Here is a 6,000-nt window from a genome sequence, read left to right as displayed (position 1 = left end):
TGCATTAAGGTTATATCTTAAAACATAATTATGAGCACCGAATAAACGAAAATAATTTCAAATAACATTTTATTACACCAAACGTCATGATTGTCCACATTGTATAAAGGAGGAGCTTCAACAGGTCTGCTTCGTAAAGAATGAGATAATCTGATCTAGGGTATTTGTTTATTTTTATATGGCTATCATTTTGACCCCCCAAAAACATTATGCGACGCCTCATTTGGAGCTTTTAGCACAGCGCCGAAATTAAATCAACCTTCCAGAGTTGACCAACACTGACATCTAGTGACAGAAACTGGAACATTCTCAGCTAGCTTACATAACAGGATCGAAGATGAGCCCACTGCTGTTAATGATTGTTTTACTTTTATTTTCAACGTTTAAATTACACACAATTTAAAACGTTTTTCGGTCTCTTTATCCATTTTATCATGCAATTTTAGTCTAACCAGAAAAAAAACATGTGATCCCAAATATCGACCCTGATAACTTCAGCTTTATTGTATGGGTTTTACTTTTATATGTTTGTTCAGCACACATACACACACACACACACACACAAAAAAAACCCAGACTAACCCTTAATACATTTTATTTTCAGTTTCATATACATGTGCGATATCCAGGATGACAAACCGATTAATCAGTGTCAGGCTGTTAGGCCAGTAATTTTTTTGGAAACTTGCAAGTTCAACCAGTTAAATTGTTTGAGTTGCTAATAGGCCTACTGTGTAAAATCTTAGTTGAGATAGTTGATATGCTCCAAACTTTCTGTATGAGTAAATAATTAAGATACAGTTTAATCCAGAACCTTGAAGCGGGAATCTGTATGGGAATCTGGCTCAGAGTGTAGCTCATGTTGTAAATTGTATATGTCTGCACTGGAACAGGAAAACATCCTCCCACATCTTAACTCCCCAAGTATTTTACCATACCGGTTACTTTCTATATTTCTGTTTCTTCATTAAAAGTTTAGTTTAAGCACTTAATATATTTGGCACTTTAACGAATGCTCCGCTAATTTTCCCTGAATACGAAGCAGTAGTAGTCAGTGACATGACAAAATTGGAGTTGAAATGGGACTATTAAAGTCTTATGATAAGAAAAAGTTCTTCATAATTTAATCCACCTATTAGACATGGAGTGAAGCAGAATTATTATTATTAACATTTATATAGCAGCTTTCTCAAACTCGAGGACACTTTACAATCACTCACACACACTGATGAGAAGCGGCAGCCAATTTTCGCACAGCATACTCACAATCAGAATATAACGTTTAAGCAAAAACAAATAAAATATATAAAATATTTCAAATATTGCTGCTGTGCTGCTCCTGCTGGGTGCTCAGTGTATTGTGACATTTACAAAGTTAGTGTTGCTTCCAAACTTTTGACCTAAATGTATGTACATCTGAGCAACTGTTTTAGGCTGCCACTGTCAACAATACAAAAATGTTTCACAGTACTACACTATTTACCATTCTACCTCTCAAACTGATTCTTCCTCTACCACCACAGCCAGTTGGAGCCATTACAAGCCTTGCATCATGCATGTCTGAACGTACACACACTCACATGCACACCCACAAACAGACTGACTTACACATATGTACACACACACACACACACACACACACACACACACACATACATACACACACACGCACATAAACACACCGCACTTGCCCAATCCCAATCACTTGATTATTGACGCAGTAGCTGGTTTGTTCACAAGCTTCCCACAACACATTGTCTCCACTAATCATGGCTTTATACAGAGCCGCATTCCTCACCCCGTGTTGAAGGAGGACGTCATACCTGCAGCTTCCTACTCATCAATTACAGTATCCTGTGCCTATCAGAGCACAGCATGTATGGTACTGTTCCCATGGTCCCATAATGCACCCTGGTGTGGAGTGGGCCTGATTGTTTCACCTGCATCATCATATAATTAGATTATACTCCAGCAGTGACATACACACACACACACACACACACTGTGTCTGAGTTAGACACTGCAAGATTAACAAAACACACCCACAAACAACACACAGTTGTTTACATTTACTATACAGTGCACAAGCATGCACACAGACAAACCGGCAAGCTGTGCAGGTAAATATGCACATATGCATAAAAAAATGAACAGATCTCTAAATTATGTTTTGGTTATGAAGTAAAACAGCATACCTGAAGAGTATTCTTGGCGTTATAGATATACAAATTAAGTTTACAGAAATAAACTTTGTACTAACATTAGTAATAGTAATACAGCATCAGATGTTATAAAACATTTACTGGTGCTTTAAGGCACTGCTAACCACTTTACCTAGTGATTAACTATGATAGGATTGGCAGTAAAATAGCCATGACTTGTACTGTGTTCAAGTACCTACTTTGTGTATAAAGTGTACTTGCACAGAGTCTCAGTTTTCCTTGGGAGCTGCAGTGACAGAAGAACACCAGAGGGGGGGAGCAACATCTTAAGGATACACATCCATATGTTATGAAGCATCCATAAGCCTACAAAGAGCAGAAAAACAGTAATAACATGGGGTGCGAGTTGGGTTGAGGGTCAGGGATAAGAGAGTGAGAAACTCAGTTGTATGATTAATGCTAGCATTTGCATTCATGGTCTTAAGATGACAGCAATGTAACAGCTCAGTAGTATTTACTGCACAAGTAACCAAGCTGCTATCGTTCCACAGTGAATGACACCGGATGGCTGCTGTTACGCAGCTACATTGCTACCATGTTTTAAGACACTATATATAATAGTGCCTCTACAGCGCCAGTTATGAGCCTTGAATAGGCTGTAAAAAGGAATGAAAGGGATTATAGGAATATATAATTACTGGTCAAAGTATAAAATTTAAAGTTTCAAGTTTTCAAATTGATACTATTATTATTATTATTGATACTATATGGCATGAGAAATGCATGTACCAACATTAATAATTTACCAATGCTATCAAACTATTGAACAGCTAATGCCATTAAACTATTACTTTAATCCCAAATCAGTGCATCCTTTGCAGTAATTGCTTTAAATGGGGCTTTGTTCTTCATCACTGTAGCCTCGAACAGCTCAGGGATAACTGTATTGAGGTTTGCCTTCATCACTGCAGCCTGAAATAGCTCAGGGATAACTTTAATGGCAGGGAACTTGCCAGACAATTGCAGATAAAAGTATGGGCCATTTTATTATGAACAGGGCAATCCAAACTCATGAAACAAGCAAGGATCAGAGCCAAGATGGTCAGATTACCAAACCAGTGGAAGACGATAACAGAGTCAAAAGAACAGTCCAGATCAAAAACCAAAAGAACAAAAACCAGGCAAACAAATCTGGTCAGCTCTCCAGTATTTTGGGATCCATTTGTAAAAGTGTCCATAATTTAGTGCAACATGCAGAGCATGGGAAACCACAGAACAAGAACTTACAGAGAGCATGATATTATTTTTGTCTTCTAACAGCATAGTGGAATAATACAGTCAGTTGGGTAAAGTGGATATCTCTAGGGCCTGGCACCCTGGCAGAGCTCTGGGTCTAGTAATACCGAGGCATGAAACTGTAATTTATTACAATTAGTTAATCTGAGTCTAGAAAACCTTAAACCCCACCAGGGTAGATTACAATGAAAATCACAACATGATTGTCTGTTATGTCTTAATTGTGCCTCATTATGTCTTAATTATGGTAATTTCAAAACCACTAAAAAACATGTGTACATCTATCTCATCCAAAGTCTCTCTTAAAGGTGTGTGAAGATGGAATTTAAGATATTTATTTAAGTTTTAAAGAGAATGAAAGACAGTGATTAGTAATTGTTAACAGAACAGAGGTCATTTTCATCTAAATGTCAAGGCTTTGTTTCTTAGAATAGCATCACTTTCTACAATAATACAGTCTTAACTGCATGTTTAATCCAAGTGTACAGTGTGTAATTAAAATCAGCAAGGCATATTTCATCTAGAGTTAAGACCAAAGACAGAGTTAAGATCAAAATACTTTCCTCACCATGACTCTACAGAATTAGGTCATACATAATTTTTTCAGTCATTTCTGCTGAAGCTGTTTTGCTTTAATAATAATTTTTTTGCAGCTATGCAAAATCATTTTACCTGACATAAGGTAAAATCTAAAGAGGGCAAACCCACTTTTTATGAATGTATTATCAGAATGCCACACTACCCTGCCTGTTCTGCAAAAAGAAGTCTAATTGTGTACAAAAGCAAAACCTTAGAGAATGCAATTTTGCTTTGCACCTTTCTCTCATAAATAATATATGTCTTTAGCAGTAATAGACAATGAAAGGTTTTACTGATTTTTTAAAAACAGACATGCACATATTCCTCATAGATACATCAGATAATGTGTAATTAGAACTATTACCTAAGAAAATACATTCATGGTAACAATTATCACTTTTTTAGTTGACATGAGGTCATTCTATTTCAAATCTTGTCCATCTTGTCTGTTGCTGTTTTTAAACCCCGTCCTCCTAATCCTCCACCCCATCCTCCTAATCCTCCGACTCATCCTCCTAATTGTCCACCCCATCCTCCTAATTCTCCACCCTATGCTCCTAATCCTCCACCCCATCCTCCTAATCCTCCAGCTCATCCTCCTAATCGTCCACCCCATCCTCCTAATTCTCCACCCTATGCTCCTAATCCTCCACCCCATCCTCCTAATCCTCCGACTCATCCTCCTAATCCTCCACCCCACCCTCCTAATTCTCCACCCTATGCTCCTAATCCTCCACCCCATCCTCCTAATCCTCCGACTCATCCTCCTAATCCTCCACCCCACCCTCCTAATCCTCCACAATCTGCCCTCCTTTCCTCCACCTCAACTTCCTCACCTCCAGCCATTTCTCCCTGAGAGTCAAGCAGAGGGGTGGCTTTGGGTCAGAAAGGCCACAACTGCAGCTCATTTAACCATCTTCATTCTTTCAAACCATTGGCTCACTCAGCACCATATCTCTCACATTCAGTCCTCTCTTTCTCTCTCTTTTATCCCTGTTCCCATTCAGCCAGTGCTCAGCGGGTGCTTTCCCAGAGCTCTCTGCACTGCTCCCTGACCTTTTCTGCTCCCACTGTTGGCTCTCTCTCCTGGGAGGTGGGTGTGGGAGCCATTAAAGCACAGTGATTGCGCTTTTGCAGACCAACCTTGCCCACAACCCCCCACTTCCCTTGCTTTTCCAATTAATGCACATTAAAGTTTCAGCTCAATTGACCTCTTTAAAAATGAAGGCATGGGGAGAGCATTGATCCAATCCCATGCAGTGATAACTCCCCCTCCAGTGGCTGGGAAAATTGTGGCACCCTTTGATCACACCTTCCCGTCAGCCAGGGGTTTGAGTCGGTGCCGTTTGAAGTGAAACTTTCACTGTGGTTTATGTGATCAAATGTCATAAATGTAAAAACATTACATTCTGCTGCTCCAGTAACAATTGACAATGATAAAATTAAAGTACAATAAACAAACATGATTAAATAAAACACTGAAAAAGACCATGCTGTGTTTAAATCTTAAATTAATCTCATTAATCTTAAATTAATCACATTAACAGAATTATTAACAAAAATCTTATAATAACAATGAAATGAGATTTCAGTTATTATTAGTTATCTTAGCATCTTGAGGTGACATAAAGTGATGCATTGTAGGCATTAAAATACAGTAAAAGGTATTTTATATAGAGAATTCCTAAAAACAGCATATTCTGGTATATTGTGTGCTGAGAAGAAGGCAGGCCAGATTTACATCCCTTATATGTAATTAGGTTGTTTATAGACATAGGAGTTGAGTTGTCCACTCGGCAAAATGCACTGAAAGTAGGTGACTGTAGTAGTCCAAATTGATATAGCTTTGGCACATGAGCAGTTTGGACCAGGACATTTGTTGTTTAAGCCTTGACACTTAAACACTTAAAAATATATATATATATACTAAATGTAGATACTTTAAAATACTTTAAAATGATTA

This window comes from Electrophorus electricus, chromosome 7 (genome assembly GCF_041902795.1).
Source record: "Electrophorus electricus isolate QZ-2024a chromosome 7, ASM4190279v1, whole genome shotgun sequence".
Lineage (NCBI taxonomy): Eukaryota > Metazoa > Chordata > Actinopteri > Gymnotiformes > Gymnotidae > Electrophorus > Electrophorus electricus.
This window is presented reverse-complemented; position numbering follows the sequence as displayed.